The sequence below is a fragment of the Mustela lutreola genome, chromosome 3 (genome assembly GCF_030435805.1).
Source record: "Mustela lutreola isolate mMusLut2 chromosome 3, mMusLut2.pri, whole genome shotgun sequence".
NCBI lineage: Eukaryota > Metazoa > Chordata > Mammalia > Carnivora > Mustelidae > Mustela > Mustela lutreola.
The window spans coordinates 116,989,668-117,002,938 of record NC_081292.1 but is presented as its reverse complement, the minus strand read 5'-3'; positions in this window follow the sequence as shown (position 1 = coordinate 117,002,938).

The following is a 13,271-nucleotide window of genomic DNA, read 5'->3' as shown; positions in this document are numbered from 1 at the left end:
TATTAACTGTCATCTGTGGTCAAGTACATCTTTGTGGTGATGATTTATGATAAAGAAGCCAGAGCTTTGCTTGTGAAGTGAAGGAAGGTGATCACCACAGCACCTAGCTGGTTCTTTCTGGATCAAACACTGGTCTTTGGCTTGAATGGCAAGTCCTTAAGTAATTCCGTTATTCAAAGGAATAGAAGAGAGTATGGGTAGAACTCTACACTGATTCTTTGTATCCCCATCTCCCACCCCCAAATTCCCATGTTGGAAACTAAACCCCAATGTGTTAGGGCATTTGGGAGGTGATCTGGGAGGATGAGGGCTTCCCCCCTGATGAATGGGATTAATGCCCTTATAAAAGAGCTTGCAGAGAACTCCCTTGCCCCTTCCAACATGTGAGGACACAGCAGGAAGATGGCTGCTTATGAACCAGGAAGCAGTTCTGCATCAGACACAGAGTCTCTGAGGACCTTGATCTTGGTCCAGCCTCCAGAACTGTGAGAAATAAGTTTCTGTTGTTTACAAGCCACGCAGTCAGTGATATTTTGCTGTAGCAGCCCAAATGGACTAAGACAGACAAGTGACCAAAAGATGCCCCATTTGAGATTCAAAATGTATCACAGGCTCTGGGAGGCAGAATAATAGCCCCCCAAAGATGTCCACTCCTACTCCCAGGATCTTTGAATACATTAGGTTATACTCTGAACAGAAATTAAGGTTGCAAAGGGAATTAAGGTTGCTAACCAGCTAACACTGACTAACATGGGGAGACTGTCTTGTATTTGAGGTGATCCCAATATCAGAGGAAGGCAGAAGAGAGCACACCAGGGAGATGGCATCAGGAGGACTCAACCCACTGTTGGATGAAGCAATAGGAAGAAGGAGAAGCCATGAAGAAGCAGTATCAGTGGACTCACGAAGCCAGAAAAGGCAAGCAGGATCTCCACTAGAGCCTCCAGAAGGAGCACAGCTCTGCTGACACCTTGACTATAGCCCACCCCACATGAAACCTCTGATCTCCAGACTGTCAGATAATAAATTTGTGTTGCCAGGGCACCTGGGTGGCACAGTCAGGCGACTAACTCTTGGTTTCAGCTTAGGTCACTGTCTGTGTCCTGAGATTGGAGCCCTGCACCGTGCTAAGCGCTGAGTCTACTTGAGAGTCTCTCTCATTCTCTGCTGCCCCGCCTCCACCACATGCTCTCTCTTTAAAATGCATATAATTAATTAAATTTAATTAATTTATTTATTTATATTGCTCTAGGCCATGAAGTTTGTGGTAACTCTTTTTTCTAACCTCCAATTCCATTTTAATTTTTTTTTCTTTTTCTGTCTTTTCTTCGATATCCATCACCATGGATCAGTGCATGGGGTATCAGAAATTCTCTGGTGACTTCATGGTTTCTGATAATTGGTTCCAGCTGGGGGTACCCATCTTAAGTCTGCGGTAACAGTACCGAAAGAAAATCATAGGCCACGTCCTGGTATAACCAGAGGATTTCAGGCTCTCTCCCTGGGAGGTCCTGGCTGGCAGGGGGGTGAACGGGTAACACAGGGAAGGTACAGACCAGGGAGAAAATGACCTTAATAATTAATGCTTAAGACAAAATCCAAGACCAAATCCAACTTATTTACTCATTCACTCCAGATCAAATGCTGAGCATCCTCTCTGTGCTGGATGTGGAACACCAGATGACGGGTGTGGTCTCACACTTGGGGACCTCACCGTCTAGACACAGGGGGCAGGGACATAAACATAGAAGTGATCTATGCTTAATGTCGGGAAATTTTCACAGTGATGTTCCAACTGAATCTGGAAAAGGTATTTGTTGAACCAACTACCCTTCAAGAAAAGAGAGTGAACAATTGTAGGGCTCTTGTGAAGACCAGTACTCATGAATCATCCCCCATTGCCTGAAATCAACAGGTGAGACTGCATGCCTTCACCCCAGGCCAAATGTTGCTCTTCCAGGACAAGTCCCACTTGACTGCCTAGAGGCTCTGATGTACAGAATCCCTGCCTCATGCCTCTCTCACACATCCGTACCTTACACTGTCTCTGGTATACCAATACCTCTAGCACCGCTACTCATCCTTGCTCCCGTGCTCACCCCAGGAGCGTCCTCTTACCCCTTCTCCCAATTGTTCACAGCCCAGCCTATCCTCCTCCCTAATGGACTGCATTCCTGCATCTCCTCTCAGCCCTCCCCGCCAGCCTTCCACCTACTGCTGTCCATGTCCCAGTACTGTTGAGAGAAAAAAAAGATCACCTTAGAACCTTTCTATAAACTGTCCCTTGGGGTATCTAGGTGGTCCAGTCAGTTAAGCGTCTGACTCTTGATTTTGGTTCAGGTCATGATCTCAGGGTCCTGAGATGAAGCCTTGCTTCAGGTTCTGCACAGGGTGTGGAGCCTGCTTAAGATTCTCTCTCCCCCTCTCCCTCTGCCCACCTTCACCCTGGCTGGTATGCTCTCACTCTCTCTCAAAAATAAAAACAAAAAACTTCCTTCTTCTCTGGAAAATGAATAGGGAGACTAGGTCCATCCAGTGTGTCTATCTCTTTCACAGTGCTGATGACAGGGATGGTTTAGAAGCTTCCGTCTCCCATCTAGCAATTCTAATTTTTAAAAAGAGTAACACCCTGTGATATGGACAATTTCCATTTCATCAATTTTATTTAAAATGTGAATAATTATATCTTATGAAAAAGGTCACCTCCGCATTGATCAGTATTATACAATCTAAGGAATTTTGTTTAAAAACTTCAAATAGGTTCCTACTCTCTCTTCCTCTTACTGCTCACTAAGACTGCTATTAAACTGCCTCTATGTATCCCAGAGCCAGCCAGGATCCTTACCAAAGAAATGACTAATTATGAGCATCAGCTGGAATTTGCTTCAGACTATATGTACCATTACTACTAGTCACCCAATCTCTTGGTTTTCCATTAAAAAAAAAGAGGGGGTGTCCCTCAAAGCTGACATGACCGATATTTCTACTAGGCCAAAGCACTGGAAACACAACTCTGAACAGTGAAGGATTTGCAAAGGAAGATTTGAAGTCAAGAATGTATTCAACGTTACAAGTAAACAGTTTGCACCAAATGCATCACTGTTCAACCGAGATCATTATGAGGGGGATTTACGGTAGCTTCTGACGGGTCTATGGAAGAAACCTCACCTGCCGCACAATTCTGCTGAGGCCAGCCTGGGTAGAAACCACATAGCTGAAAGCTAATGCGAAAAAGAGGTACTTTACACAAACCAAGATGGAAAAGATGAATCAATATATGTTTTTCTTTATTTGTATGGTTGTTTGGGGACCAAATGTTTCCTTCATAAGTGAAAACAATAGTCACACTGTGTGTGTGGGAGATGTGACAGGCAAAGCCAGCCTGATGCCCGCCCAAGCACTTTCCATACTGTATGCACTCAAATGCAGAACTTGACCAGTGGGGAACATTATTTGCTCAGCTAATTGATAGCTGCCTTTCTCACTCTACCTCTGACTAGGCTTGGATTCTAGGTGCTAGGTTTCCCACAAAGCTGATGAGCATACCTCTGAAAATGGTTTTTTAGCTGTGTATACCTCTGTTAAAATGCTCCAAGGGGCTTCAACCGTGAGCTATTGAATGTTTCAAGTCACACTTGACTTTCAAGCTGTTCTTCCTGAGCCAGAGACATTGCCTATACACTTCTCCCACTTCCACATACAGAGTAGGCCTGGAAAGCTTACAGTCACTCAGAGGCCTTCCAGGCTCAGCTCTCGTTCCCCTCTTCCACACTGGGTTGGTGCCCCTTATTTGACTCTCTTCATGCCCAGCATCTACCCGTACTGTTAATACAAAAGAATAATATAGAGACAATAGGTTGGATTCAAGTCACGCCTTGACTAGTATCTAACAGGTTCTCAATAGAACCTATGAAACAAGTAAAGCAGACTCAGATCATTGCTAAAGCTCTGCCCCATTTAAGAAAAGTTCAGAAAATAAAGTCAGCCCTGCAAGGGCCTGGGCCAATCCCAATCCCTGCAAGGGCCTGGGCCAATCCCAACCAGGCTGGGTGGGAGGACTGCCTCTCCTACTCACTGCTGCTGTTCTCCATTCATGGTGAATGCCTAGAGTTGTATTATCATAGCTAGTGAGGCAAGCCTGGCTCCAAGTATCACTTCACTAGCTGACTTGGCTTTTCTCTTAATGCTGAAGAAAAAGATGGGGCTCAGGCTGTTGAGCATCCCACTCTTGGTTTTGGCTCAGAGTCAGGGGATCAGGCCCCAAACTGGGTTCCTCATTCAGTGTGGAGTCTACTTGGGTTTCTCTCTCCCTCTTCCCCTCCTGCTTATCCTCGCTCATTTGTGTTCTCTTTATAATCAATCAAATAAAATCTTAAAAAAAGAATGTTGAAGAAAAAGACATTTCATATTATGGGGGAACAAGCATCAGATTGGAAGGTAGAGAGATATGCTGTCCAGAGATTAACTCTGCAACATATGAGGTTGTGCAGTTCCTATCTCCGCTCTGGTCTTCCACTTGTCCTTAAAATGAGATGAATGGATGTCACTTCACACCTGCTAAGATGGCCACAATAAAAAGACAGCTAGTAACAGGTGTTGGCAAGAATGTGGATAAATTAGAATTTTCACATGCTGCTGGTGGGAATGTAAAACAGTACAGATGCTTTGGAAAATAGTGGTAATTCCTCCAAATGTTAAGGTTAGAGTCACCATGACTCAGCACTTCCACTCTCAGAAGAGAAATGAAAGCAAATATCCAGACACAAACCTGTACAGGGGTGCTCACAGCATTATTCATAATAGCCTAAATAAATAAATCCATAATAACCCACAACTGTGGGTTGTTTCCAACTGACGAATGGATAACCAAAATGTGGTACGTCCACACAACAAGAGACTACTCAGTCCTAAAAAGGAATGAAGAACTGATTTATGCTACCCCATGGATGAATCTTGGAGACCTCAAGCTACATGAAAGAAGGACTGGGGACTAATGTTTCATGGTACAGGTCTCCTTTAGAAGTGATGACAACGATTTGGAGCTGGAGAGAGAGAACAGTTGTACAACATGTGGATGTAGCAAAGGCCAGTAAAATATATACGTTAAAATGGCTGGTTTTATATTATGTGAATTTACCTCCATTAAAAAAAAAATACTTTCAGAGTTTAAGAGATATTTTAACTTTAACCTAGCCTGGGTTATACTTATCATTTATGAACAGAACCTTAAAATATAATTTTTAGTATCTATTTTTACATGGAAGTAGAGGCCCAAGAAAACCCTGTGCAGCCCTGCTGGGGGGGGCGGTGTGCTCTGACTGTCCCATGGGGAACTTTCCTTGGAGGCAGACCTACCAGCATCAGAGGCTCAGAGGAGCACCTCAAATGACTGAGGGGAAATGGTGGCCAGCGAGCCTTGTTTGGGAACACAGAAGGGTACAGACTAGGGATTTGCAGAAACCATTCCAGAGGGTTCTGCTGGGCTATGGGGTCCTCAAATGGCACTGCAAGGGAGACCACACAAAGAGGAGTTACTGAATTCCCTATTTTAATATCAGTCTGCAATGACCTTTAGAAATGAAATTAGTAATACTGCTAATTTTTTTTTTTTTTTAATTCAGCCTCCCTTCTTTGTCTGGGCACTGCTAATTGTTTGCCCTGCCAAGGAGACCTCCCCGTTTCACAGATATGGGAACTGAGGCCCTTCGAGAATGCAAGTAGTTCGTCGACGTCACGCAGCATGAGAGTATAACAGCCAAGGAATCACACCCAAATGTGTGTGTCTTACTTTTCCCACTGCACCATGTGGCCTCCTGCAAAGGGAGTGTTTGGTTTTTAAATAAAAGCATCTTGGCCATAGCCAACTCTGAATGTGGTGCCTTTATCCTGTACTCAGTTTCTGAGAACAATCACTCTGGCCTTTTCTAAAGTAGACATGTGGACAGCACCTGCCGTGAGGCCCTGCAGACAATCTTGTAGAAATAAGAGACGCTTAAAAAAATGTCATACATGACAAAGAGGAGCACAAACAGGATCAGTAAAATCTGTAGACTGTCATCAGGCTCATTTTCTTTCTTCCCCCTGAAACCATCACTGATCAATTTCTCTTGTGGACTGACAGCTGATCACTTTCTGATCTCATTAGCTGTTCCAGGGCTTAAGCTTATTAGTGAGGGCGGGAGGCAAAGTGGGGTTCGCTTCAAATAGCAAAGAGATGGGGGAAATGAGCCTTGCACATTCGGTTCTTTCCAGAAAAGTTTATGCAGCTTGAGGAATTCAAAATATGTCTTCCACAAAGGCCTATAGTGGTAGAGGGTTGGGGAGGCGGGGTGCGCAGGTTATAAACCTCTCCTGGAAAATCAGGTAAAGAGGGGGAGGAAATTTTAGACCTGATTATTCAACCAGAGTGCTTCCCCTGCAGACCAGCACCTGGGGCGACTTGGCTGCAGGAAGATGACCTTTCAAAGTCTATGCCCAATTAGCCCAATTACCCAGTTAAACAAACAGAGCCCCAGGCATCTCTCTGGATACCGCATTTTATCATCTTCTGGCAGTCTGCGGTCTTTCCAAGAAACGCTGTCCTGTTGAAAAATTGCTGGGCGGTGAGAGATATCAGCAAAAGGTGCATATTTGTAAACAGAACCTCTAATATTCATTATTTTTCCCAGAAGGAATAAGGACAGCTCCACCACCACCGGATAAAAATGGCTTTGCCCGCTGTGGCTGTCGTTCCAGTGATAAATGTCTTTTTCTCTGCTGCCCAAAGCTAGTCTCTTGACACACTCTGAAAAGTGAGGGGTGGGGGGAGGATGCTACTTGCTGAGCCCCACTGGAAGGAGAGAAGACTGCTAACGATGCATATATTTTAATGATAGGATTTGCACCAAGAAAGTGTTCATCTAAATCCTTTACTCAACTGCCCCTTCTCCAAGGAGTTTTTTGATAGAGAAAAGCAGGGGGCAATGAGAAAAGAGGCACCATGACTATGGGCCTGCCCAGAGCTGGTTAAGAGCTCTGCTCAGGGACTGTCACTTCCTGGGGGGCAGCAGGTGAAGGGGCCTTTTCGAGAATGAAACCGGTGTGGGAAGACATGCCTGCGAGCCCCGCCTGGATTGGAGGAGCAGGGTCTGTACTGGCTGTAACGAGGCCTATTCCACTTTCTAACCCACTTCAAGGGCCTACATTTCCCCTTCCTGTTTCATGGGAGTGTCTCAGGGCAGGGAGTGTGAAAGCTGGGGAGGACCACAGAGGTCATGCACGCAAGGGCCGCAAACATTACCACCGCTACCCCCTCCTCCACACCCTGTGCCCAGCCTGCTCTTTTCGAGCCGAAATAGAGCCTCAACATTCTCTTTAGCTCAGCATTCCACAAAGCCACCAACAGAGTTAGCACACCAGATGAAACCTGTTAGGTTCGCTTTGCCTAACCTATCTCATTTTGTTCTGGTCAAACCCATTTCTTGTTCATTTGGTTACAGATTGCGTATGATGCTATGGTTCTAGATTTTCTTCTTATATTCCTCTGTCCCTGACCTCACCCCCTCTACCCTTGCTTTTAAAACACAATAGCCTTATTGAGATATGATCCTCATGCCAGAAAAAAAAAGATCCTTTTACAGTATACAATTCATTTTTAGTACATCCACAAGGTTGTGCAACCTTCACCATGACCTAATTCCAGAACATTTTTATCATGTCAAAAAGAGACCCCCATACACCCCCAAACCCAGAAGGTGTCACTCCCCACAGCCCCTTCTTCCCAGCCCCTGGCACTCAAGAATCTACTTTCTGTCCCAATGCAATTTGCCTCTTCTGGACATTTCTTACAAATGGAATGACATGACATGTGACCGTCTTGTATCTTATAAGTTTCATTTCTGATTTTAAAAAACAAGACATCATTGCCCCCAACCCCAGGTGCCATGGGCCCCAGGCACCGAGCCTACTGGAGAAGTTGGCCCTGCCGCCCAGGCAGCCTCCGCCCTCCCCAGAACACCTCCAGCTTTGCCTCTGCGGTCTACCTCACACAGCCATGGTCCACTTCTAAGATTTCTCAGCACTGCAGGGGTCCCAGGTGAGAGCAGACAAGGAGGATGCTGCCCACCCCCCTGCGTCCTCCAAGACTGCCCTGCTCCCCACTGCCTCGTTCATGGCGCGGACCCAGAAGTTAGATCCAGCCAGTCCTCCACTCAGCCCACCCTCTGAGATCTACTCCTTTGATCTCTGGCCAGGCCTGTCTGCCTGGCCTCTTTCTCACTTAAAATCATCCCTCCAGAGGGTTTCCGTATGCAAAGAGGCTGTCCACCATCAGGGCCGAAACCTGGGGTGGGCTGGCTTATGCATAAATGCTACCATGTTAGCAAATCTCTTTTGCTTCCCCTGGTACTGGAAGACCACTTTGGAGGCAGCTCAGAGCCCTGCCTGGGCAACAAGTCCGGAGCAAAGAAAGCCCGAACTTGTGCCTTTGTCACTCTTCTTGGCTCCTCCTCCGTGGTCTGTTCCCAGAAAGCTCCTTCTGTTCCCTGAGCCTGTCCAGCTGGAGGGGTGGGAAAGAGAGACCGTCTGTCAGACCCTCCAAAGGGACTTCCAGAAGTTGGGGTGGGGAAACAGACTTTGAGAAGAGGACCACACAATGGGGCCGTGGGGGATTCACATCTTCTGCCTGTGATCAAGTGGCCGACAGCCTGAAGGGAGGGCTGAGCGCCAGAGGCCCAGGCCAGGAGACTATGGAGCACAGGACTATTCCAAGGCATGTGAGTCAGCGGGAGGAAGTGCAGCTGGGAGGACTAAGGGGTTGGGGGGTGACGTGACGACCGCCGCTCCTGGGTCCTGCCCGTCTGCCTGACCCTTCTCCATCTCTGGAATCCCTTCACTCTTCCGCGAATGTCCACGGTGGATCGGAACCAAATCAATCTACTACAGGCAGTGTTGGACCCCTATTCAGAGGCCAGGACACCAGGCAAGAGCTCAAAGCCTCAGGCTGTTCATTCATCCATTCATTCATTTGCTCATATCTTTTTCCAAGCTCAGAGTGTGCTCAGCACTGGGCGAGAGGTCAGAAAGGCAGAAATGAGCCAGATGTGACCCTCCAAGAATGGGTGGCCCATACGGGGTGACAAACAGGAAAATAGTTCAGTAAAGGGGACCTGGTGAGAGCAAGGAGTCTCAGTTTGGACATCAGTAGCTAGGGCTACTGTATCAACATACCACAGACTGTGTGGCTTAAGCAACAGAAATTTATTTCCTTACCTTTCTGAAGGCTAGAAGTCCAAGATCAAAGTGACAGCAAGTGTTGGTTTCTCCTGAGGCTTCTCTCCTTGGCCTGTGGATGGCTGCCTTCTTACTGTGTCCTCTCAGTGGACCTACCCTACGTGCATACACTCCCCAGGAGCTGTATCTTCAACAAATATCCTCTTACAAGGACACCAGTCAGACTGGGTTAGGGGCCACCCTAGTGATCTCATGTTAGCTCAGTCCCCTCTTGAAACATCTTATCTCCAGAGGTGCCTGGGTGGCTCAGTTGGCTAAGCATCTACCTTTAGCTCAGGTCATGATCCCAGGGTCCTGGGATCAAGCCCCACATCGGGCTCTCTATTCAGTGGGGAGTCTTCTTCTCACACTTCCTCTCCCTTTGCTCCTCCCTTCCTGCTCCTGTTAGCTCTCTGTGTCTCAAATAAATAAAATCCTTAAAAAATTAAAAAAAAATAAAGATCTTATCTCCAAATGCAGTCACATTCTGAGATAACAAAGGTTGGCATTTCAACATATGAATTTTGGGGAGACATCATTCAACATATAACAGAGAGGGTGTCTTTGGGCTGTGCTAGCAGAGCCGAAAGTGGCCAGATGGGTAGAACAGAGAACTATTCTTGATGTCAAACCCAGAGTCAAGACCCAGAGATATCAGATACCTGTCGCCTTCAAGGAGCAGCAAGAGCTGGATACGCAGGAGAGAAGGCAGAAGTGTCCCAAGTGTTAAGGTTCTGAATGTCCTCATGTGCAGACTGAGTATGGTGCAGATTTAAACACAAAGTTTATTAGACTCAGAGTGTTTATAATAAACACCTATCACTATTACAAGTGGCTCTTTCCTTCTCCTTTTTGGTATCCCTTTATGTCCTTTGGTGATTATCTGTCACTTTTTTTTTTTTTTAAATGAAGAAATGAACTTAAAAAGATGGTCAAGAGGTAGAAGATGCTGGGGAAGTCAAATGGGTGAGAAAATCTATTCTGTGTTACTGTCTATTCATCAAGCATTTGCTGGGTGTAGTTCTCTGCTTGGTGCTGTCTGAGGGGGGAAAATCTAAGGCAGATTCTTGGAGCAGAGCAGACGGCTCATCTGGGAATGTTCCTTCGGAGCACGAGCCCACCCGTGGGAAGCTGGCTGGGGTGCTGTGGTTTGTAATCGCAACCCTTACCCCTCTAACCCCCGAAGGCATCACACTCAGAACTGGTAGCTCAATCAAAGCTCCAGGGACAGAAATGACTTACAGACCTCCCAGAAGGTGGCTGAAAGCCCTGAAGGATGTTTTTCACATAAGCTCTCTTGCAAAGGGCTTAGGGCTCACCCTTAGGTTTCCTTGAAACTGTAGCTGAAAGAAAGCTTGGAAAATTTCAATGTTCCAGGCTCTGAGAGGGAAGTGTACAGAGCGGGGAGACAGGAGCCAGAAGAATAAGTCTGAGTTTGGACTCTGCCTTTTCTGAGCTGTGCGACTTTGGTGGAATCCCTACTCAATGAATGAATCTTTCTTCACCTCTAAAATTAGGAGCAGATTACTACCTAAGCCCAACCTGCCTTAGGACAAGATCAGATGGGGGAAACTGAAGAGACTATGCTCTGAAACTGCACGTTTCTGCATATCCTAAGCTGTCCACAGAGGGTGAGACCGCCAGGCTTCCAGAGTGGGTGGAAAAGGATGTCTCCAAAGTTCCCAGCCTGGGAGTACACTGAAAACATCTGGTTACTGGTGGGAACTAGCTACGCCCGGGCTCTTCAAGATGGGTCCTAGAGGACATCAGTATGTGGTCACGCTCCCCAGGTGATTCCAATGTGTAGCCAGGGTTAAGAAACACGGCTTATAACCAATCCAATTGATTAGGTCATTTTACTCCTTCCCCAAGACATATATCTTCCACTTCTGTGACGGTAGGAAAAAAGCCTCTCCTAAAACGTCTCCTAGGGTGCCTGGGTGGCTCAGTTGGTTAAGCGGCAGCCTCTTGATTTTGGCTCAGGTCAACATCTCCGTGTTCTGGGGTCCAGCCAGGTATGTGGGGGGTGGGTGGAGGGCTCAGCAGGGAGCCAGCTTGGGGGATTCTCTCTCTCCCTCTGCCCCTTCCCTCCCCCCCCCCCCACTCATAGTCTCTCAAACAAATGATTCTTTAAAAATAAATAAAATAAAATGCTTCCTGAGCAGAGTTAAATCCTCACACCTCATCACTAAGAACTCTGGGTCTCAAAACACAGTATGCAAGAGGAACCCATGCATTACTTGTGAAAGAGAAAGAAGCCAGGAACCCACCTCTGCATAAATTCTAATCCACTCAGTGGAATGAGGGGCTCAGGAAATCTGCATTTTAGTCACATGCATAAAGAGAATCCACTGGACATAAAAGAAAAAGAATTAACTTCTTAACCTTGCTTTCATACTAAAACAGCAGGTAATCTTGACCATCCAACAGTAACAATAACCGTGATAGCTACTGTTAATTGAACACATGCCGTATACCAGGATCTTAGGTACAAGTATCTGGAATCTTCCTAAGAGCAATGAGATGTTATTCCGGCTTTGTGTATGTACCCATTACTCCTCCCTCTGGAAAAAGTTCTCCCCCTCCCATTCTGTGTTGAAGAACTGCACTTTCCCCATTTCACGTGACTCCAGTGGAACTGCCAATCAAACTGCCCAGTACCACCCCCCTGGGAAGAGGAAGAGGCCAAAAGAGGGCATGTGACTCCATCCCAGCCAATCAGGTTTCTCCTCCTGAGACGCTGACTTGAGTGGAGACAGGTTGGGGCCCAGCGCGGGTGTGGCCAGCGTTCCCTGGGCTGAGGCCCTGAGCCAGCTGTTCCTGAGACTTGATGGTTTAGCTCTCTCTTTCATTTCATGAGTTATCTAGAAACCCTCCTGTAAAATCATTTTTTGGCTTTAGGTAATCAAAGTTGGTTTCATTTATGGTAACAAAAAAAAATAATGAAATGTTCATTTTATAGATTAAGAAGCTGAGGCGCAGAGAATTAAACGACGGACTCAAGGCTCCCACATCCAGGAGACAGAAAAGCAAGATTCACAGCCAGGGCTGTCTGGCTTTACAATACCTGACATTATTTTATTTCCCCTGACATTCTCCTGAGAGCTCCAAAAAGTGAAAGGAAGAAGAAGAGAAAGTGCGCTTTCAAAACATATATGTTCTTTGAAACATATGAAGAGAAATTTAAAGATTACTTCTAACTCCCATACTCACCCCTCTGTAGGTTTAAAACCTCCCACAGACAATTGTTAATTATCCATTTCTATTAAATGTCTCAAGGTGTAACCAGCAACTCTCTTACTAAATTATATATTACAATTCAACACATGGCAGAGTAAAAAAGGTACCAAACAAAACAAAACAAAACAAAAAAGCAAACAGTGGTTCAAGTTGGGAAAATGCCAAAGAAAAACATTCCAAAGAAGTAATAATTAAGGCCAGAATTCATTCCATTTCAGCTGACTTTCTGTTTTATTAAATTACTGACTTCTTAATTTATGGATCTAGATTATGATCCTGAAATCAGAAAACAGAGGCTACCCTTGTGACCAAAAATGTGACCAAGTCCCCCTTCTAAACATTAAATCTTCTAGCTCTGGCTCCTTTGACGGATGGCTTCTCTTGCTTCCTCCTTCCTGCCATACATATGAGACTATCAGGGGGAAAAAATCTGTGGTAGTCAGTAATATGACTGTTATTCTGCTGGTCACTGCAGTCCAAAGTCAAGACCAAGCAGATATTTGTCACTAAAGGGAGATTAATTTTACAGAATTTACTTTAAATACATAAATAACCGCTATTTGTTGAGTGTTGATGGTCTCAAACACACATCACGGGAAGATTCCAGATAGCCTTCTTGGGCCCACCATACCCTGTGTATGCCCCATAACTGGTACCCCTAAATGATAAGAACTTGGGCAAGTTTCATATACCGCTTCACTGAACTTCTATTCCACTACAAAGCACCAGTGTATTGGTAAACCATTTATTCCCCTTCAGGGAATTCAATCAAAAAGTCCAAT